Here is a 24,502-nt window from a genome sequence, read left to right on the forward strand (position 1 = left end):
ATAACAGCAATAATAACTACAATAAAAAACAATAAAAAACAGCAAGGGCAACAAAAGGGGAAATAAATATAACAACATTTAAAAAATATTTATTTATTTATTGATTTTAGTTTCTTTATTGGAGGGTTAATGATTTAAAATTTAGAGTAAAATACAATAGTTTGTACATGCATATCAATTCTCAGTTTTCCACATAACAATTCAGTTCAAGTCCCCACTAGGCCCTCCTCTGCCATCATGTTCCAGAACCCAAAACCCCATCCCCCACCAGAGTCTTTTACTTTGGTGCAATATACCAAACCCAGTCCAAGTTGTGCTAGTGTTTTTCCTTCTGTTCTTTTTTTTCAACTTCTGTCCATGAGTGAGATTATCTCATATTCACCCTTCTCTTCCTGACTTATCTCATTTAACATGAATCCTTCAATCTCCATCCAAAATGAGGTGAAGAAGGTGAAGTCACCAGTTTTAATAGCTGAGTAGTATTCCATTGTGTATATATACCACAACTTGCTCAGCCACTCATCTAAAATAAAAATTCTTCCTCTTTTAGGATTATTGATAGTGAATATGATATACATGAATTTTTTATTCAAAGTTTGGTATCAAAAGTCACCTATAGGACTTCTTTATATTTTGTTTTGGTAGTGCAGGAAATTGAACCTGGGACCTTGGAACCTCAGGCATGAGAGCCTTTTGATTCACTATTATACTATTTCCCTCAGCCCCTGGGTTTCTTATCAATCTCTTTACTGTTTACTATTTCCCATTAAATCTTGCCCAAAGTAACAGAAATTCTAGCTTTCCAGAGTCTTCATGTGTATGATACCAGAAGCCACTGGCTTATTTCCTCCAATGTTTGTCTCAAATACTAGAGTATGTAAGTCTTATTTTGTTAGGAAGAAAGTGTTTAAGTAGAAATTATTATTATTATTATTATTTTTTAGTTCCCAGCCAAATGTGCTGACTAAGATAACATTCTTGTTACTGCTCTATGTAATTATAGTTTCTAAAATTAGCTGGTAATTATTCTCTTTTTTTATTCTTCCAAGTAAGATAAAAATAATAGTCATTTAAAAATTCTTTTAAAAATATTTTCCTTTTGAGAGAGATGCAGAGAGAGAAAGAGACAGAGAGAAACCCCAGAGCACTGCCCAGCTCTGGCTTATGGTGGTGCAGGGGACTGAACCTGGGACTTGGGAACCTCAGGCATGAGAGTCTCTGCATAGCCATTATGCTAGCTACCCTGCCCTTAAAAATTTCTTGTGCAACAATGTTTTTGTCCCCTTTACTTAGACTTCTTCTATAGTGAGATATATATTATTCACATGCTGAATCTCTTTTATTAATGCCTTTTGAATACTTTTGTTCATTACTCTTCACTAAGCTTATGTTTCTCCTTCCCATAACATAGACTTTGTGTAGTATAGATTCTGACTTTTGTTAAGTCTCAGTGCAATTTTAGATCCTACTAAGAATGTAACAAACCTATTTAAACTCCTTACATCTTTTAGTGGATCTGTCAATTTGTCTATTTTAAAATATGTATCTTATTTTCATACCTCTTCCTTACTCTTTTTGTTCAGGAAGTCCAATGTGTTTTCTTTAATTTCCTTTGGAGCATAAATAAGAACTTCCTATAATTTTCTTAAGCTTTCTGCCATATTTATATTAAAAGTATACTCTTGACACTGACATGCTGTTTTAATTTTATAGGACATACTGTGTTGGTATCTCTTCATCTTTACATTTACACATTATTAAATAAAATGTGCTTATTATCCTTTGATTACCCAACAAGTAGCATGGATGAATTATTTTTGGATCCCACCAGTAACTCTTTATGCTAGAATATTTCCTTAAGATTTATAATTGAATGATTATATAGAGTAAATTTGTATTAGAGAGCCAGCAATCTAGAAGTTGGACATCTTTTATTCTCGATACATGGGGAAACTGCTGTCCCATTTGCCAGCTTTCCATAGCTAGTTTATTTTCCTCTTGGCTTCCCTCAAAAATACTGTTTGGCTGTGTCTGACCTTCTTGGAGCCCTTGCCTGCTGTTTCAGGCAATAACCCTACTTCAGTGGGAGAGTCAGATTCCTAAATTGTTTCATACACCAAAATAGGCTCCAGATGGATTAAAGATTTACATCTAAGAAATACAAAAATTTTATGAGTACTTGAATAAAATATGGGAATACATTTATATATCCTTCGTGCAGCAATGAGCATTTCAAGTTTGATACGAAGGCAAATTATATTGATCTAGCTATTTAAAAATATATAACATCTATATGTGAGAAAATTCACTTTATATAACTGTTATATCATAAATAAAAAGGTTTGTAACATAATTTGATAGCCAAGCAGTGGCATCTGTAATTGCTTCTCTGTTGGTTATGGACATTGGCCATGGCTTGACCCTGGATTCTAGTGCTTGGTAATATATATGTAATGTATATGCTCTACCAACTGCTCCACCACCCACCCCAAGAAGGGAAATTTAATTCCCTGTTTACAGTAATAGTTAGATCATCTAGACAGAAAAATCACAATGGAAATAATAGTCTTAAGTAACAAATTTGAAGAGATGGACTTGATATTTACAGATTAATATATCCATGAAAATAAAATTCACATTCTTTTTTTTTTTTTTTTTCCTCCTCCAGGGTTATTGCTGGGCTTGGTGCCTGCACCATGAATCCACCACTCCTGGAGGCCATTTTTTCCCCCCTTTTGTTGCCCTTGTTGTAGCTTCCTTGTGGTTATTATTATTGCCCTTGTTGATGCAATTCGTTGTTGGATAGGACAGAGAGAAATGGAGAGAGGAGGGGGAGACAGAGAAGGGGAGAGAAAGATAGATACCTGCAGACCTGCTTCACTGCCTGTGAAACGACTCCCCTGCAGGTGGGGAGCTGGGGGCTCGAACCGGGATCCTTACGCCGGTCCCTGCGCTTTGCGCCACATGCGCTTAACCCACTGTGCCACCGCCCGACCCCAAAATTCACATTCTTATCAAGACTTCATGGAACACTCTTAAGGATAGACCATATGTTGAGATACAAAATAAGTCTTCCACCCTAAGATCTCTATTCTTATCTGCTCTATCCCTACTTTTTATTTCCTATTCATTAAACATTTTGTCCTGCTTTGTATCGTACTGCCTTTCAGCCACCCAGTTGCAAATGCTACTGTAATTTTATCCTGACTTCCCTGGGCAGATGACCTTACCAGTGTGTCCTGAAATACCACCTCTCCAGAGCCCTATCTATCCCACTAGGGAAAGATAGAAACAGGCTGGGGGTATGGATCCACTTGCCAATGTCCATGTTCAGCAGAGAAGCAATTACAGAAGCCAGAACTCCCATCTTCTGCACTTCAGAAATAATTTTTATCCATACTCCAAGAGGGGGCAAATTTTTAAGGGTATATGATCAGAGGCCTCTGAACTCCAACTCCATCAGAGAGAGAAGAGGTAAAAAGGAAGGAGAGTAAAGAGGATAAAAGGAAGGATATTCAGAAGTACTAATAGGTGTTGTGACTTAGAAAGGAAGAGAAGACAGGACCATAGAAAAAAATGGACAAATATATATCGATAGAAATAGATAGTTATAGAAATAGTAGTAAATTAATATATGAGTCCCTTTTTCATGTCTGAGGCTCCAGGGTCCCAGGTTCAGTCCCCCATACCACCATAAACCAGTGTTATGGGGGGAAAAAAATAAAAGCATGAAATGAAGCAAAAGTCAACCAATAAGGCATTTCAAAATCTCAAAAAACAAACAATAAAATAAAAATGAATAATAATGAAAATATATATGACCTTGGGAGAGCCACTGAGGTTTCCAATGGAGGGAATGGGGACACAGGACTCTGGTGGTGGGAATGATATGGAATTATACCCCGTTATCTTATAATTTTGAAAATCAATATTAAATCATGAATAAAATACAAAAGAACAAAATTAAAACAAAGATGAATATAATAGAGGTCAAAAAGATAATCTAAAAGATCAACAATATTATTTATTTTTTGAAAAATATTAACAAAATAGACAAACCTTAGGTAGACTTAGAAAGAAGAGAAATAAAAATAGATAAATAATCCACAAATAAAAGAGCTGATATGCCATATATGAGAGAAATATAAAGGGTCATAATAGAGTATGATGAACAATTATATGACAGTAGATTGGACAATTATGAGCTAATGGACAGATTCTAATTACTCATTCCTTCTTGAGTGCTTTATTGTTTTTATGTGTCTGTTCATGACTGTTTATTCTCATTGGTCAAATCTAGTCTTTTAATGGCTTGTTTTAGCTTTTTTTTTTTTTTTCCAGTTAGTGTTTATTCACTGGTTTTTTTTTTTTTTTTAACATATCCAACTGAATTCTACTACTAGAATAAAGGAGTTTGTTTTAGCTTTTTTATTTTATTTTAAATTAGTGATTTGATAATGATTTAAAGTATTATAAGACTGCAGTTCTGAGGCCTGGTGGTGGCACACCTAGCTAAGTGCACACATTATAGTGCTCAAGGACCTGGGTTCAGTCCCCAGTGGGCGGGTGGGGGTGGGGGATGCTTATGAGTGGTCAAATAGTACTACAGGTGACTCTCTCTTTCCCCTCTATCTTCCCCTTCCCTCTCAATTTTTCTGTCTTTATCCAAAATAAATGAATAAATATGAAAAAATAATAAGACAACAGTTCTGTGTGTCCACCCTTCTAGCCCTCAGTTCTTACAAAGACCTCTTGATGGTCTCACTACTTTATATTCCCCCTGCAAGGTCTAGTCATGCGTGTTAGTTATCTATAGTCCACAAACAGGCAAAACCATCTGGTAGTTTTCACTTCCTAACCTGTTTCATGATGTATAATCACTTCTGGTTCCATACATCAAATAAAATTTTTAGATCACAGTGAATCTAAGCATGGTTGTGAGGAAGAGCCAGGATGGTTATCATTCCAGAAAGTTGTGAGTCAACCTGATGAAGCTTAGTGATGACAACCTTCTTTGCTTTCAGGTCTTTCTGTTTGTTTTAGTTTGATCTTTCTTCCTTTCTCCTTCCCCTGCCCCTCCCTTTTTTTTTTCCCAGAGCACTGCTGAGCTCTGGCTTATGGTAATATAGAGAACTGAACCTGGGACTTCAGGGCCTTAGGCATGAGAGTCTCTTTGTGTAACCATTATGCTATCTTTCCCGCCCCTCTTTCTTCATTCATTCATTCATTCATTCACTCACACTTTCCTTCCTACCTTTATTTATTTATTTATTTTTACCAAAGCACTGCTTAGCTCTAGCTTGTAGTGGTTTTGGGAATTGAACCTGTGACTTTGTATCCTCAAGCATGACAGTTTTTCGTAGAACTACTATGCTATCTCTCCCATGACTTGAATTTTTTTGTATGTTTAAAACTTATTCATAGGATCTCAGTAGTGAAAGGAAGTGAAATAATACCTTATAGAGAGAAAGAAAGGAAAAGAAGGGAGTGGAAATAGAGCATTGAAAATATGCTATACTAACATAGTATAAACTACATTCAGAAGTGTTGGACAACTTAGTTATGAGATAGTAAAAAGAAAAGAAAATGCCCAAGTATTGGACATCATGAACTGTAATGAATGAGTCTCTAACTAGAATGTTAATACTTGTCGATCTTGGAATGAGGCATTATTTTCCCGATTCTCTGTCTGTAGCAGAGTACTGTAAACAGTACATTAGAAAGTTATGGCAAGAAATGCAACTTAAGGAAGAACACCAGTGTATGATATGTTAACTAAGATTTTATGTATGCATACTTTATTGATTTAATAATGATCGACAAGACCATAGGATAAGAAGGGTAAAATTCCACACAATTCCTACCATCAGAGTTCCATATCCCATTCCCTCCATTGGAAGCTTTCCTATTCTTCATCCCTCTGGGAGTATGGATCCAAGATCATTATGGGGTGCAGAAGGTGGAAGGTCTGGCTTCTGTAATTGTTTTTCTGCTGGACATGGGCATTGGCAGGTGGATCCATACTCCCAGTCTGTCTCTTTTTCTGTAGTGGGGCAGGGCTCTGGGGAGGTGGGGTTCCATGACACATTGTTGAGGTCGTCTATCCAGTAAAGTCAGGTTGGCGCCATGGTACATCTACATTTTAGTGTGACTGAAATGGATTAAGATATAAAGCAGAACACATTGTTTAATAATCAGTAATCTAAAGGTAAAAATATAGCAGAAGATTTTGGTGTAAGGAGATACGTCAGAATCATAAAGGGAATGGGTTCATCTATAAGGCAGTGAGTAAGGCTGGGTGGTTGGCAAACCTGCATTGCTATGAGGTAGTGATTGATTTTTTTTTAGTGGAATAAGAAAGTTTATGCTTACTTATTGTGTATGGATATTGCGAACGAACAGTTTGTGTTTAGATCAACTGAATTTCTTTGATATTAAATTACTAAGAAGCGAAACAAAGAAAAACTTCATAGAAGTAATTCCATTTTTTCCTGTTTTGTGATGAACTATATTCACTTTTCTATATATTTCTGGCCAATTGTAAATGTATGTAAAACCCCCAGTATGCTCATGAATCACTTGATTCATTTGTAAAAGGGAAAACAATGATGTGAATTAGAAGGGAAAATTGTAATTATTAGTCAGTAAAAAGCAACTTCTCCCATTTTTCTCCTGGCCACAAAGATATACAAAGTTCAGTTTATACTTTTAGTAGCTGTCTCTTTACATTTACTTTTGTCCAACATCTGTGAGAGGAAATGAGGAATTTATTCAACTTCTCAGACATTTCTTTATGAATTTATAGTTGAGGTCCACTGCCAAGAGGCATATCTGGACAGGAGGTGGGCTGAGAGATTGGATGTTTTGGTAGAAAGTATGATTCTAGCCTCTGATTTTGGCAGTCACATTGGCCAAGTGTTTTAGTTGGTTTCATTGCTTAATATGTAACATCATAAAACCATCTAATGAAATATTATTTAATGCTTCTGCCATGCCATTTCCTGTGTTAATCAATTTCCATGTATTATCTCATGAATATTTATAGTAGTTCTGTGAAATTTAGTAGTTCTCTCTTCATTTTGGGAAAAAAAAAGGTTCCAAGGATGTTATATAACTGGTAAATTGCAAAAACGGTGGTGTATTGCACCAGAATAAAAGACTCCGGGGTGGGGTAGGGGGAGGGTTCAAGTCCTGCAACATGATGGCAGAGGACCTAGTGGGGGTTGTATTGTTATGTGGAAAACTGGGAAATGTTACGCATGTACAAACTATTGTATTTACTGTCGACTATAAACCATTAATCCCCCAATAAAGAAAAATTTGCAAAAACAGAGGCTGTGTACCTAACCTCTGCAATCAACTTCTGCCTGTGATTGCTTATAATGTGTGTGCCTGCGTGCGTGCGTGCGTGTGTGTGTGTGTGTGTGTGTGTGCCTGCGTGTATATGTGTGTGTGTGCCTGCATGTGTGTGTGTGTGTTCGTTTGTATTCTATGTGTTTAACCACGTGCACCATGGCCCGGCTCCACCAGTATATAATTTCTTATCTTCTGGTCATAGGTGTCTGCACACTACTCGCTCTATTAGTTTGTGTTCTAACACTATTGTGCACTTGATACCCAGTGCCCTCTCAACCCTCTCTCATTTCCCTCTCCCCTGCGCCAGGGTCCTTAGCTTTGCTGCAATAGACTACATCTAGTTCAGGTTTCACCTGGTGTTTTCCCTTTCCTTCCATCTGTAAATTGGATAATCTTTTCCCACCTGTCTTATCTCATTTGACACGATTCCTTCAATTTCATCGTCTTAGAGCTGAGTATTATTCCACTGTGTGGAATATATATATATATATATTCAGAATGCAATTTTTCCCACTTCACTTCAAAATCCTATTCTTGGAATTATATCTTTAAGATACTTTTGTTAGGAGGTGATGATGCTTACTGAAATAAGTAAAGATGTGAAGGTCAACTACCGGATGGTTTCTCTCATATATAGCATATAGTCAAAGGAAAAATAATGCGAAAAACGTAGCTAAGGAGTAGTGAAATCAGCATGAGGGACTCTGGCACCAAGAAAATAGCAAATATTTTATGATATAGATGCCATCCTTGTTATCAGATTAACTATGCTATGCTTGAAGCACAGAAGAGTTGGGCAGCTTATCTAGATCACAGAAAGTAGTAAGTAGCAGAACCATGTAACTTAAACCTATGTTTCTTTGGCATCTAGTTCGTATTCCCATTTCTATCAAGTTATAAGAGACATACTTTTTAAAAAAATTAAAAAAAAAATTTATTTAATTTATTTATTCCCTTTTGTTGCCCTTGTTGTTTTATTGTTGTAGTTATTATTGTTGTTGTCGTTGTTGGATAGGACAGAGAGAAATGGAGAGAGGGAGGGGAAGACAGAGAGGAGGAGAGAAAGATAGACACCTGCAGATCTGCTTCACTGCTTGTGAAGCGACTCCCCTGCAGGTGGGGAGCCGGGGTTCAAACCGGGATCCTTATGCCAGTCCTTGTGCTTTGCGCCACCTGCGCTTAACCCACTGCGCTACAGCCCGACTCCCAAGAGACATACTTTTAAATCGAATTTCATTTAATATTTAATTCTTTGACATAATAGCCTTCTATGAATACATGAATTTCCAGATACTATGGCTAGTTATTGTAGAAAAACACTATTGCTTTTTTTTTTTTTTGTCATCTGCCACATTCAGTAAGAAAACCCATGTCAGAATTCCTGAAATCCCAGTTTATTTTATGGAGAGAGATAGGACTAAGTTTATTTGGAAATACATTTTCATAGTATATTTTTAAATCTTATTGCTGAAAACTTTAATTTTCCTTTGCAGTATTTCTTCCTCAAAATAATTGAAAAAAACTTCCAAGTGGTCAGTAGTTGCTTTTATTTTCTTTACACTTTTAAAAAAAATTTACTTATAAGAACTCACATGCCAGATTTCACTTAATTGCACTTTTATAGCTAAGTCATTAACCAACTAAAATGAAGGTAGTTTAAATGGAAACATTGACATAAACCTCATTACACTGGCTCCAATGTGTTGCTATCATAAAGTATACATCTTCTATATGTGTATGCTTTCATGGGATATTTTGAAAAGGTAATGGAAAATAAATGTAGCAATGGAGAATTTGATTCTGTGTATATATTTTTAAACACTCTAAAACAGTGTATGTTTACAACATCAAGGGGTTTATTAGAATTAAAGTTTATCATAAACTTTATGATACTCAAAACATATTTTACAACTGGTCATATATTATTTCTGCTCCCCATTTTCAAGTTTTTATTTTCCTCATTTCCTTGGCAAAAATACTCGTTTTTGTATCTCTCTTTGGGTTGGTAACATATGACTGACAATTTCTTTTTTTTTTATATTTTATTTATTTATTAATGAGAGGGATAGGAGAGAGAGAAAGAACCAGACATCACTCTGGTACATGTGCTGCCGGGGATTGAACTCAAGACCTCATACTTGAGAGACCAACGTTTTATCCACTGTGCCACCTCTCGGACCACCTGACAATTTCTAATAAGAGAAAAAATTGTAGGCTTTTTATCACATTTTTCCTCATAAATTATTTTTTGATATGTAAGTTTTAAAACGTATTCTATTGTTGAGAGATAGTATGTCAAATGATAGCAATAGTTATGTCTGAAATAATAATTTGAAAAAAATTGTCATCATCATCACCTTTCATCTCTCAGGTATGGGCAGAAAAACTTGCTTGTATAATTTTTAGAAAAATAGGAAGCAAGTTGTGGGAAATAAAACAATTGAGATAATGACAGGCACATAAAATATGTACAAGTATTGGAGGTATTTTCTTGTCATACTTGATGTATGTGCAAATATGTAGGCAATAGTAGAGGTGAAGAATTTCAAGGTTTATTTGAGACTAGATCATTTTAATTACTTTAGAAATTTATTTGTGAAACTTGAGCAGAAACTCTCCCTCTAGATCTAGAGATTCTGACACATTGTAGGTATTTTTCAAAGAGTTTGAGAACATTGATCTTCTTTAGCTATTTAACTCTGAACAAGTTGCTTAAGTTCTTTATGCTTTAGACACCATATTTATAAAATAGAGGGAATAATAGTGTTTATTTGATAATGTTGCTGGGACGCTAATATACAATATAGATTCATTACATTTTACCACTGGTATTATTTTAAAAGGGGCTTTAAGTTATTTTGAGGCAGAACAGAGCTTGATAGTTTTGGACTCTCATTTTGGTTCCTTATTTAATGGTGTTCAACTAAGCTACTGTATTCTCTGAGGCATAATTTTCTTTTCAGCTAAATGGGATAATAATGCAAATCTTGCAGACTTATTGGAAGAATGAGATTATATATGTAAATTACCAAATATAGATCCAGGCTCAATAGAGGGCATTCAATGAATGGGAACCATTGTAACTATTTACAAAAAAACACAGTAATAATTAGATTGAGTGCCTAAGGGCACTATAGCTTTACAAAATAGCTTTACTTAACAACATAAAGAACAAAGGTCAGTGTTCTCAGAAACTCATGTAGTTCAACATCGCCTCTCTGCCAAAAGAAATATATTACAGAGTAAGTGGTTGTAAATGCTATGTTCTATTTATACATGATGAGGGTGTTGTGAACTCTGGAGCCACACTTTAAATATGTGTGTGAGGGCTTTCTTGTTTCTTACCTCATAAAATGTCCTCATTTAAAGTATCTCTAAGTGCATGTAAACATGTATAAAATAGCCCTAAACATTCATAATAAAATGAACAAGATCTTCTGGACTAGATCTCTCTTCTTTCCTTTCCTTTCTTTCTCTCTTCATTCCTTTCTTTCTTTCTTTCTTTCTTTCTTTCTTTCTTTCTTTCTTCTTCCTTCCTTCCTTCCTCTCCCTCTCTTCCTCCCTCTCTTCCTTCTTTCCTTCCTTTTTTCTTTGTCTTTCTTTCTTTCTTTCTTTCTTTCTTTCTTTCTTTCTTTCTTTCTTTCTTTCTTCTCTCTCAAATAGTTTTATTACAATCCTCCTGTAAGAAACTCATGTTTGATCTTATAGTCAGAGAATTTTATTGCTTGAAAGCACTAGTCTAACACCTTAAATTTTAAGTGCAGAATCTGTGACCTGACACATTTAAGTGATTTGCCTAAAGCAATATAACAAGTTATTGGCAGAATTCTGGTCTTCTGTCTCCAACCCAAAACATCTAAGGAAGAGAAATAATAACTGGGTTCAGACAAACTTGAAGCTTTTAGAATGGAGAGGTGATCCTACAAAGTGACCACATCTAGAAGCATATATCTCTATATGACATACAGCAAACAGATGAAAGAAAATAGTAGGTGTGATTACTGCTGGCATCCCTTACTTCATGACAGAGCCTGGCCCTTGAGAAAATGTATGCATGGAGTCATATGCCACTTAAAAAGGATTCTGTGATGTTATGTCCTGGTGAAACTTATCTAAGACTATCAGGTTGAGCTAGAGGGTAAGATATCCAAATGGTAGATTCAAAGTCAGGAAAGAAGTAGTACCACAAGTCCATAGTGGCTCAGCAGATTAATAGTTTGAGGAGGTTTCAGTGTTTTTGTTTCTTCAATGGTAGTTTTATAATAATCCTTATAGCTTATAGTTGTGCTGTGCTTTTTCTTTTCATCTTTTCTGTCATATGCTTTACATTGGTTTGTTCTAGCCCTCCCCCCGCCGAGAGAATTGGATGAGTCCAGTTAATTTCGCGGGCCTGCTTGGCCCCGCCCCAAGGAACCCGGAGAGAGGGTTCCTGAGTCGGAGAGTTCCAGAGTTCCTGAGTTCGAGAGTAAGAGAGAGAGTGCTTGCGCCGCCGCAAAGAGACAGCGGAGTTCTATTTGGTGATTAGTTTGTCTTAGTTTATGAATCGTTGTTCCTGAATAAAGAAATACAGCTTCCCTGCCCAGCTGTTGTCTCCGCATCTCTGTTACCCGCCAGTGAAGCTAGACCCGCCCGGCCAGAGCCTTCCAAACTTTAACAACACTTTTCCCTCCACATATGTGTCACTTTATTAAGGAAATACTGATTTACAATTTTTTTTTTTTGTCACAAGGCTACATTTTCACATTTCCACGAGGTCGGTTTCAGTATATTTTGTCCTCCACAAACCATCATTTTGACCCACCCATCATAGGGACTTAGGTTCCTCAGTCTCCCCTTCCTGCTCCTCTCTTCCCACTTTGGAGTCTCCAGATGTACGGCAATAGAGTGCAGTTGATTGAGGATTCACCCTGTATTGTCCTTTGTTTTGTTTTTTAAAGCCCATCTGTGAGAGAGCTCCTGTAGTCTTTGTCTTTTTCCTAGCTTGCTTTCCTAGCTGATCCCCTCTACTTAAGCCATATATATTATTTTGTTTGCTATGATCATGGCTGTCCCTACGTTTGTTTGGCTACCACTTACCCGTGTAATTGTCTTTCTACTAATACTTTCAACCTATGTTTATAATGAATGCTTAAATGATTATCTTGTGTTTAAGGAACTGCTTCCTCCACACCCTTACCTTTTTTTTTTTTTTTTTTTTTCTGTTACACTCCTGCGCTTAGAGACCTTTTGATCACATTTTGTTGATTGCAGTTGGTGAGTTTCTATCTTGGTAAGACTCTCTTTTTTATCTCCACCTGGATCTTGTCCTTTTGTTCCTTGCTTGGAAGACATTCTCATTTGGATTTTATTTTTATTTGTTGAAATATTTTTATTTACTTATTGGATAGAGACAGTCAGAAATGAAAAGGAAAGGGAGAGATAGAAAGAGAGAGAGACAGAGATTGCAATACTGCTTCACCACTTATGAAGCTTTCCCCCTGCAGGTGGGGACCAGGTGGTTGAACCTAGGTCTTTGAGCCATGTAATGTGTGCTCAATCACCTGGCCCCTTTATCTGTGTTTTAGGTAGGTTTCTGTGTACATTGATCTAAGTTTTGGTGTAGCTCTGATGTGACTGCAGGAACAGGCGAACACAAATTCTTCCTATTCATTAACTTGATTCCAGGCTTTGATTTTGGACATTTTGATTAAAATGTATGGATTGACCTGTCAACGCCCATGTTCAGCGGGGAAGCAATTACAGAGGCCAGACCTTCTACTTTCTGCATCCCATAATGACTCTGGGTCCATGCTCCCAGAGGGATAGAGAATAGGAAAGCTGTCAGGGGAGGGGATGGGATACAGAGATCTGGTGGTGGGAATTGTGTGGAGTTGTCCCCCTCTTATCCTATGTTTTTTGTCAGTGTTCCCTTTTTATAAATAAAAATTAAAAAAATAAATAAAATAAAATGTACTATGGTGTGAATTTCTTTGAGTTGAATATAGGTGGAGGATATTTTAAAAATATTTTTGAACTTAGGTCAGTATTTCTTTTCTCAGAAGAATTTTTGTTATTTCTTACAATATGCTTTTGTTGCTTTTCTTCTGGAACCCTACTATATGTATATTAATGCACTGATTACTTCTCACTAGTCTCTCTTTTTAAAATATTTTATTTCTCTAATTGAATACCTTGAAATGATAAGTTTCAAGTTTACTATTTTTTAAATGATCAAGTCTTCTGTTGCCCTCCTCAAGTGATTTTTAAAAAAATTTTAGTTAGTATATTTTTTAATTCAAACTGTTTGCTTTGTTCATCCTTTTATTATTTCATATCTCTTTGTTTATAGTTCCATTTTAATGCATAGTTTTCCTGAATCATTAAGCACTTTTATGATGGTTATTTAGGATTCTTTGTCATCCAAGTTTTATATATTTCTGTTTTAAAACCACATTTATAGTAATTTATTTTGGAAACCGTTTTACCTATGAACTCATACCTGTTAAGACACATTGTTGGAAAACTTCATGAGAGAGAAATTTAAGGATTCTAGTAACAAGCAAATGACACATACTTGCAGTGGTGAAAAAGTTCCTTTTTCTCTCCTTTTCTTCCTCCATTGGAATATAAAGGAGTCACAAATTTCAAAGTGTATTTGGCTTTTATCTGACCCCTACACTTCTATCTAGTGTCTCTTAAAATAATACATCTTAAAAAATAAATTCTTGTATTCTTTGGATCATACCATATCCATAAAATACTGCTTGGAAATTCATCCTTCTCACTGGACATAAGTATTTCCAAAATTCATGTAGAACAAGTGGACCAGATGAAAGCCTTGGCCAAGCCAAATAGAAACTCAGCAGATTGTGCCCAAGGCAACAGTTCTGGTAGGAAGTGAATGACTTGGTACAGCATCCCAAAACTGGTCAGTTTCGGTGCCAAGTTTCGGATGTACTTGGAGACATCATCCCTGAACAGTTTCAACTTAGTACTGCAGTTGTAAGAACCAATGCAATATATACGCAATTAAAATTTAACACAAAAATATCCCAAACCATGCTTTTCTTTATTTTTAAAATTTTTATTAGTGGCTTAATATTGGTTTACAAAATTATAAGCTGACAGAGATATGATTCCCCATCATTCCTACCACCAGAGTTCTGTATCCCCATTCTCTCCATTGGAAGCTACAGTAGTTCTCCTAAGGTTGCAGATATGGATTGACTATTATTTCTATAACTACCTGTCTATATTTATATATATTTGCCAATTTATTTCTATGGCCCTGCCTTCTTTTCCTTTCTAAGTCACACCTATACCTATGACAACTCCCTAATGTCCTTCCTTTTTTTCCTCTTCTCTCTCCGGTCCTGATGGAGTTGGAGTTCAGAGCCCTCTGGTCATCTTCCCCTAACATTTCTCCCCTGTTGGAATTATGGGCCAAAATTACTTTTGGGGTGCAAAAGGTGAGAGTTCTGGCTTCTATAATTGCTTTTCCACTGAACATGGGCATTAGCAGGTGGATCCATACCTCCAAATTGTTTTTATCTTTCCCCGGTGGAGTAGGGCTCTGGAGAGGTGAGGTTCCAGGACAACTTGTCTAGTTTAACTTTCTTCTTTCTGTCCCTCTATTTGCTTTTAGTATTTCTTTTTTTCTTTAAAGATTTTTAAATCTTTATTTATTGGATAAAGACAGCTAGAAATCGAGAGGGAAGGGGATGATAGAGAGGGAGAGAGACAGACACCTGCAGCCCTGCTATACCACTTGCAAAGCTTTCCCCCGCAGGTGGGGGCCGGGCCGGGGGTTTGAACCTGGGTTCTTGTGCGTTGTAATGTGTGCTCTCAACCAAGTGAGCCACCATCTGGCCCGCTTTTACTATTTCTTATATGTGAATTTGGAGACAAGTTTGTTGCTGTAGGACTTTTAAGAGTTATTCTATCATTCAAACTACAGGGGAAAAACAGACAATCCTATAGTTAGGAAAAGGTATATTCAAATCATATATATATATGATTATATATATAATATATAATATTATATAATATAATATTATATTATATATTATATAATATAATATATATAATATATATATATATAATATATATATATATATAATCTATTATGAAGTACTCATATATCCCAACAAAAGAAAAAAAAACAATTGCAAAGGTGGGCTAGCTCTTGGTCTTAGCACCTTCTTCCAAGAAGCCTCTGTGTGATGAGTGCCAAGTGAAAGAAGAAGCGAATGCACAGGCTGAAAGGTAAGGGAGAGGTCCAAGTAGTCTTGTGCACCCACAGAAGTCTCAGGAGCAGAAATAAGGAATGCTAGAGGCCAGAGGCACTGACCCAAATTGGACTTTTGTGCTGAAGCCTAGAACTAGTTTCAGTGGATCCAGACCCTTCATCACCATCTGATCCTATGCAACCTTCTTGAGGGACCTTCATTGCTCATACCAAACACAGCCCCCTTTGCTCCTTTGCCTTGAATTTGACATTCTGGACTAGTTCTGTTCTTATTCTGGCTAAATGTAACCCGTGTGCAATAAATAACATCTTCTGCTATCTTAGCTTAAGGGAGAGAAAAAAAAAGAGAGAGCCAAAGAATTGAATAGACATTTTTCTAAAGGAGAGATACACATAGCCCATAGACATATGGAAAAATTATCTAATTCATTTATCTAGAGAAATGTAAACTAAATCCACACTGAGATTCTACCTCACATCTGAGAGAACAGCATATATCAACAACACAGGATATGACAAGTGCTGGCAAGGCTGTAGAGAAAAAAAGGACTCTAGTACATTGTGGTAGGATACAAACTGGTGCAGTTCCTTTGGAAACTGTATGGAGAGTCCTTAAATGAAATAAAAATGGAAATACTGTATGGTCCAGCAATGCTACTCTTAGCATTTATCCAGTGGTCAGGAAAACACTAATCTGGAGGGCTATATGATACATATGTTTAAAATGACTTTATTCACAATAGCCAAAGTGTGGAGGCAGGCTAACTGTCCATCAACTGCCTAAAGAAATTCTGGGATATTTAATCCATGGAATACTACCTTGCAATAAAAATAAAAATTATATTGTGTCCTTTGGGACAAAATGGATGGAACTCGAGGTGATTATGCTAAGTAAGTAAAGAGGTAAAAGGCAATAACCAGATGAGTTCACTTTTTTTTTTTTTTTTGACTAGAGCCCTGCTCAGCTCTGGCTTATGACGGTGCAGGGGATTGAACCTGGGATTTGGAGCCTCAGAGTCTCTTTGCATAACCATTATGCTATCTACCCCCACCCATGAGTTCACTCTTATGTGGAATCTAGAGAACCAAAATATATGAATTTGCAAAAGATAAAACCAGAAATAAACAGTCTCAGTGACTTTAGGAGAGTCGTGGTTCTCACTGAGTTAGTGAGGGCACACAACTTTGGTGCTGGATGTCGTGTGAAACTGTCTTCTATAGTCTTATAATGTGTAAGCCACTATTAATCAGGAAAAAAATTGACTGATCAAAAAAAGTTATTTTATCAAAATTTCTCATGCCATCCCCTTCCTTTATCCTGGTACTGCACCTAGTATACTGTTTTCCTGACATCATTTTTCTGACTTTCCATATTCTGTCATCTGGGCCTAGACCCCAATATCTGTCTAATCTGTGTTTCCCCTAATCCTGTTCTTCCTGCATATGTCATACATTTTGTTAATGATAAAATTTTGAAATAAATAGAATTAAAGTAGTTTTAGAAAACTTCACTGGAAATCCACATTATATTTCCCTTTAGAATATTCTCCTTGTAACTTGAGTTAATATCCATTTCTAGTTTGAAGGTGAAATGTAACAGCTTGAATAAAGTTCTGGTCCATGAATGATTTTAACTAGTCTAAGATAAATGTAGGCTCATTGTTATAAATGGCATTTTCATATATGGTGCATAACTAGCATGCAGCTGTGTTTATTGTAGTATGTTTAATATAAAGTGAAGAACACTTAAAAATACAGTTTATCAGGGGAGGGGATGGGATATGGAGATGGGGTTATGGGAATTGTGGAACTGTACCCCTCTTATTCTATGGTTTTGTTAATGTTTCCTTTCTTAAATAAAAAAAAAAAGAAAAGAAAATACAGTCAAGGAACGTTTCCCTTGAAGTCTTCCTGAAAAAAATCATAGACTCTTGATAATGAATTTGTAAGTTATTTTCTATTAAATAGTAGGTCCTTTTGATAGTTTACTCCTTATTATAAAGTTAATATAATTTATAATGCAATCATTTTAGCATTATTGAAACCAATTTCTGGTCTATACTTTACAGGAAAAATAACTCCATGTATCATTTTATATTATGACCAAAATATGTGATGGCATCCTCGAATAATAGCAGGCTCTCTTCAGAAGGAAACTACATTTATATTCATTGACAATTTTGTGACAAGTATAGATAATCAAGTCAGTGTACTCTTTCCTCTTTCCTCCTTATTATTGCCCCCAGATCCTGTATAAGAAACAGAGTGATTTAAAATCCTAGATATGTTTGCTTTCAAATGAGACGACTAATTCAAAGAACCTCACAGAAGTCTGAACAATCAAACTTCCTGTGGCACTGGCAAATCCTGGCCTGGATCAGGAGTGGTAGGAAATCACTGAGTAGTACTGCTTTCAAGATGACTCTGGCATTTAAGGAAAGACTTGCATTTATGAATGGGTTATTAAAATTCTTTATTCATTTTGAAAAAAAATGTACAAAGACAAATAAGTGGTAGCTGAAATTTGCCTTTCCTGGGCTGATTTACCACTTGTTGCATAGTTCCATCCCATAGATGATACTGTTCTTGAGTTGGAAGCAGTTTGTGCCTCACTGCCATCTGGTTCAACCAGCTCTAACACCATAAGGTGAACTGAACTGTTAGTGGTAGGAAATAGTGCTCTATAATTGTCACAATGTACTAGCACAGTCCCAAAGTCAGTAACTGCTTGACATTCCAGAAAACATTCTCATGGCATTGAGTTAAACTTCATGGAATGCCTTTTTCCAGTGAATGATGAAGTCATTTAGCTTACATGGTTACCTTTTGTGGAAGAAAATCATGGTCAAAATAAAAATAAGTTTCAAGAAGGCTTGAATCTCATGCTCTTGTTTTTAAAGTGGGCACACAATCATATTTATGTACTTACTTTAAATCAGAGAAAATCCTATACACATTGACATTGTAGCATAAGAGAGTGACATAGGAAGTTCCATTTTCTGTTTTTCACTTGACCTTCTGATAAATTGAATTGATGCAGAAATTCTAGAGGTTTATCTGCGGTTAGCTTAATAACCGTGACTTCATCAATCTGGAGTAGCCTGCCTGACAACTCAGAGATTAGAGTGTTTGAGAAGCAACAGAAACTTCCAAGAATAAGTACAGATTGAGCCCCTTGTTTCTCTACCCTCAGGTCTGTTCGACATTCTGTACCTGACATTCTACCCTTCAAATCACAGTTTATATCTGAAATTCCTCTACATAGGATAACCAAATTCTGAACCCCATATGCTTCCTTGCCTTTATATGTCTTCCAATTTGTTTATAAATTGTGCAGTTGGATCTCTTGATCCATATTTTCTCACTATGAGAAACATCTCTCTCTTCACAAGAAGAAACTTATCACAACTAGATTGTAGAGGAAGCCATGCATTTTATGTGGTCTCCCAATCAACGAAGCTTGCTTATACTAAAGAGTATTTTCTTTTTAAAAAATTATTTTTTAAATATTTTCTTAAATTTTTTTTTATTATATTAATTTATTTATTGGATAAAGATAGCTAGAAATTGAGAGGAAGGGGGCGGTAGAGAAGAAGAGAGACAGAGAAACACCTGTAGCACTGCTTCACCACTCGTGAAACTTTCCCCCGAAGGTGGGGACTGGAGGCTCAAACCCGGATCCTTGCACATTGTAACATGTGCTCTAAACCAGGTGCGCCACCATGTGACCCCAAAGTAAAGAATGGTTCTTACGAAGAAAGACTTAGTTTTTGTCTTGTCTTCATCAAAGTGTAGACATTTGTGCCTGTTACCACTCCTCTGTCATTTTTATGCAGAAACAGTTGTTTCTTTCCCCTGAAGACTTGTGTTCTTTATAGGATAAACATGCCATATATTAGTGTTTATAGTCCAATTTGATGTCTTCCATTTGAGTTTCATGTGGCATGGAAAGTACACCAGTTTTGTGTGTTCATGGTATGTGCCGCTTATTTTACCTGGTGTAGAGTTAAGTGGTAAAGAGAATGAGAGACAAAGAGATGAGAGAGGGTGAGAAGGGAGGATGGGAGGCAGAGAGAGAGAGAGAGAGAGAGAGAGATTGCAGAGTGGATGAGGACCCAGGAATCTAGTCTAAGATTTAGAATTCATTGGGGGAACTCCTTTTATGTAGTATCCAATATATTATTAAGTATTTAATATTAATGATATTTGTTGAGCTCTTACCTTTTATTAGCAACGATTTTATTGTTTCCCCTGCTGTTGGAGCCAAGTCACCTATGATATCTCTGGAACCAAGTTCATGGAGGTTTTTTTTTTTCTTATTTATTTATTTATTTATTTATTTTTGCCTCCAGGGTTATCACTGGGGCCCATTGCTGGTACTATAAATTCACTGCTCCTGGCAGCCATTTTCTTCCCTTATTAATGGATAGGACAGACAGAAATTGAGAGGAGAGAGAGAGATAGAAAGGAAAAGAGAAAGAGAGACACCTTCAGACCTGCTTCACCACTTGTGAGGCATCCCCCTGCAAGTGGGGAGCCGGGGCTTGAACCTGGGTCCTTGCAGGGCTCTTGTGCTTAATTGGGCACATCACCACCTGGCCCCTTGGCCTGTATTTCCTTCAGTGTTTTTATTCAGTTATAACACACAGGTGTTTAGCATGATTGAAATTAACCTTTGTGCACGGGAAGAAGTAATGATTCAGTTTCATTATTGTACGTGTTCCTATCTATCCACATTGCTCAACAGCATTTATTGAAAAGACTCGTTTCTTTTTTATCAATACATCCCTGACTCTTTTGTCATGACTTGCCTGTTCTATATATGAAGATCTATTTCAGGGCTCTTGATTATATTCCATGAATCGGTATGTCGAAAATTGTTTTAGTTTTGTAGTGAAGTTTGAAGCCGGAGAGCATGATGCTGCCATTCCTGTCCTTTTCTCTTCCCTTGGCAGTTCAGGGTGTTCTGTGGTTCCAAACAAATTTTTGGTATCATTCTCTCTATTTCCTTAAAGAATGTCCTGGAATCTTGATATGAACTGCATTGATTCTGTATAGTGTTTTGGTTACCATGGTCATTTTAGCAACAGTAATTATACCAAATAAGATGATCTCTCTATTTCCTTTTGCTTTCTATTTATTTCAGATGTTACTTATAGCTTTTTGTGTGCATGAGTTTCACCTCCTTTATTAGTTATTCCAGTCACTTAATTCTTTTTTGGTATAATTGTGAATGGGATTGTTTTCTTGACTTTATTCTCTTCTGATTCATTGTTTCCATGTAGAAACAAAACAGATTTAACAGATTTCTGGATGTTGTTTTTACAACCTTCCACTTTATTATATTGAGCTGTTGTTTCTGATAGCTTTTAGTGGAGTCTTTAGGCTTTTTCCTATACAGTATCATGTCATTCACCAAATAATGAGAAGTCTTACTTCTTCATTTCTAACTTTTTAATCTTTCACTTTTTTAAAGAAAGATTTTATTTATTGATGAGAAGCATAGGAGGAGAGAAAGAACCAGACATCACTCTGGTACACGTGCTGCTGGGGATTGAACTCGGGACATCTGCTTGAGAATCCAATGCTTTATCCACTGCATCACCTCCCAGATCACATCTCTTTTCACTTTTTTTATTCCCTCATTTCTCTAGCCAGGACTTTGGTGGTGAGAGTGGCCATCTTCTATCTATGTCTTACACTTGATCTTAGTGGGAAAGCTTTTTTTTTTTTTTTTCCACAGTTGAGTATGATGTCAGCTGTGGGTTTTTCATCTCTGGTGTTCACTTTGTTAAGGTAACTTTCTTCTATTCCTACTTTGTTGAGAGCTTTAATCACATGTAAGAATTGAATATTGGCAAAGAATTTCTCTACATCTATTGATATGATCATAGGATCTTTTATGTTTTGTTTTTGTGATATGTTACAGTAGTAGATTTCTGTTCACTAAACTATTCTTGCATTCCTGGGACCGATTCACAGTGGTTATATCCAATATTTGTCCTCTCTGGCTTATCTCAATATGATACCTTCAAGTTTCATCCAAGATACATCAATGGAGGTGGCTTCCTCACTTTAACAGCTGCATAATATTCCATTGTTTATGTAGATAACAACTTTCTTAGTCACTCATCTGTCATTTAGCTTTTGGGCTTCTTTCAAGTTTAGACTACTACAAATTGTACTGCTGTAAATATAGATGGACATAGATATTTTGGATAGCGGTTTTTGTTTCCTTTGATATATTCTTAGGGGAGAAATGTCTAGGTCATATGGTAGGTCCATTTCAGTGTTCTTATAAGTCTCCAAACCATTGTCCATAGGGGCTGAGCCAATTTATATCCCAGTAGCAATGAGGGAGAGTTCATTACCCCCCCAACCCTCTCCATCAGTAGATATTTTGTCTTTTCTAATGTATAATATTCTTAAAGGTGTAAAGTATCATCTCATTTTTATTTGCATTTATTTGATCATCAGTGACTTTGAACATTTTTTTTCAAATACGTGTTGGCTCCTTGAAACTCTTTGGTGAAGATTCTGCAAATGTTCTCTTACCATTTTTTTTTCAGTGGGATTGTATTTTTTTTTTTTTTTACTGCTGTGTTTGGTCAGATCTTTATGTATTCTGGTTATTAGCACTTTGTCTGATGTCAGACATGTAAAGGGAAAACATCAAGTGAAACTTGGACAGGTGTGATGTATTATACCAAAGCAAAGGACACTGGAGAAAGAGGAAAAGGGAGGGATGGAGGGACACTAGGGCTGCTGCATGATGGTGGAAAGGGACCTAGGCTGGGGCAGAGTGTTCTGCAGACACCTGCCATGAGGAAATTAGGAGCTGTACTTGCGTATCAGCAACTATCCTACAAGTTGTTAACCATCCAGTAAAGTAGAAAAAAAAAAAACCTCAAATGAAACAGCTATGCAAATATGAGATTATACTAATTTGTTCTTAACAATCTTGCTTTATAACAACATTTTTACATAGAACTTTTAGTAATTAACCATGATGCTAACCTGATGACATCACCAATGTGTCCTGGAACCCCACCTCTCCAGAGCCCTGCCCTCTAGGGAAAGATAGGAACAGGCTGGGAGTATGGGTCACCCTGCCAATGTCCATATCCAGCAGAGGAGCAATTACGGAGGCCAGACCTCCCCCCTTCTGCATCCCATAACGATCTTGGGTCCATACTTTTAGAGGGATAAAAATAAGGAACCTTCCAGTGGGATGGGATGCGGAACTCTGATGGTGGAAATTGTATGGAAGTGTACCCCTCTTATCCTACAATCTTGTCAATCACTATTAATCAATTAAAAAGGAAGAACTTTTAGCAGTTACAGTCAGATTGTGGTATTTTCAATATATAGGGTTATTTATAAATGTTTGTGTTTATTTATTTTAGGCCTTTAAAACCAAGGATGGCTATCTTGTAGTTGGAGCAGGAAATAACCAGCAGTTCGCTACTGTGTGCAAGGTAATCTGTAACCATCGGGGTGGAAGGGTAACACAAATAACAACTCATTTTGTACCAAGTTCAGCATTTCTTAGAACAATGTTACTGAGTGTACAATTGACTCACTAAACTTTATCTGCCCGCTACAGGGCCTAGTAAACATTAATTTAAATGGATTTTTAATTCTAATACATTTGGCCTTCTTTTCTTCTTTTCTCTGTCCTTTCTTCCTCCACCATTTCCTCCCCCCTCTTCTTCATTATTACCTTCAAAAAGCATGAGATTTATTTAGAAACAAGTATAATGACTACACTACCAAATTCACTTACACTAGAAAAATTTAAAAGCTGAAATTAGCTCGTGTTGATGAGTCCTTTTTTCTCCCATAATTTTTGAATTAAGTTTTTTTTCCTTTAGCAATTCAGGTTATATTAAAAATATTGTTCCTCTACAAAACCTTAACAGAATATCTTGAAAGCATTTAAAATAATTTTGTGTTGGAGATATTCTAAATCTTCAGCATTGCTTACACATTTAAAAAAATAATGTTTTCACTTTTCATCTAGATTTGGTCTTGCATTCTTATTTAAGGCTTGTGGTTTCAGTTCACATTTTCTAGCTCAAACCCAAAGAATATAACATAATTACAAAAGTTTACTAGTTTTTATTTTTCTTATGTGCAGGCAGAATTAGTGCTTCTTAAGAACTTTTTTTCTGATTAGGTAAAATTTGTTTATTTTGTACTAGCCATATTGCCATGAACTTTTAGTATTATAGAAGATGCCTCTGAAAATTTTAAGGGAGCATTATTTAACATATTTAAGTTACTATTTGCAAAACTTATTTATTACTGTGACTCTTTTCTATGAGAGGTTAAGGAGCAGAGCTCAAAACCACAGCAAAGGGGGAGCTGGGCAGTGGCACAGTGAGTTAAGCACACGACCGGCATAAGGATCCCAGTTCAAGCCCCTGCTCCCCACCTGCAGGGGAGTTGCTTCACAGGCGGTGAAGCAGGTCTGCAAGTGTTTAACTTTCTCTCCCCCTCTCTGTCTTCCACTCCTCTCTCCATTTCTCTCTGTCCTATCTAACAGCGATGACAGCAATAACTACAACAATAATAACAACAATGATGAACAACAAGGGCAACAAAAGGGAAAAAAACAAACAGCAAAGGGGTAGAAAGGACCAGGATGAAAGTGACAAATAGAGATTGTTCCAATTTCAAGAGGGCCAGAACATCTGAGGGGGAAAAGTGGGAGCTTTTATAATGGTGACTCTGAGCAAGTGTAGAGAAAATGGATTCAATCATTTGATCTGTGATCAAAGAATCTTTATATTGAACGGTCAATGTTAAAACTATGAAACATACGGGAGCTGTTGTCTGTGAAGTCATTCGTGTACTCTAGCTGCAGAGATGTAAAAGCCAGTTCATTGCTATAAATGAGTACAGGTTTTCTTCCTG

The sequence above is a fragment of the Erinaceus europaeus genome, chromosome 8, assembly GCF_950295315.1.
Source record: "Erinaceus europaeus chromosome 8, mEriEur2.1, whole genome shotgun sequence".
NCBI lineage: Eukaryota > Metazoa > Chordata > Mammalia > Eulipotyphla > Erinaceidae > Erinaceus > Erinaceus europaeus.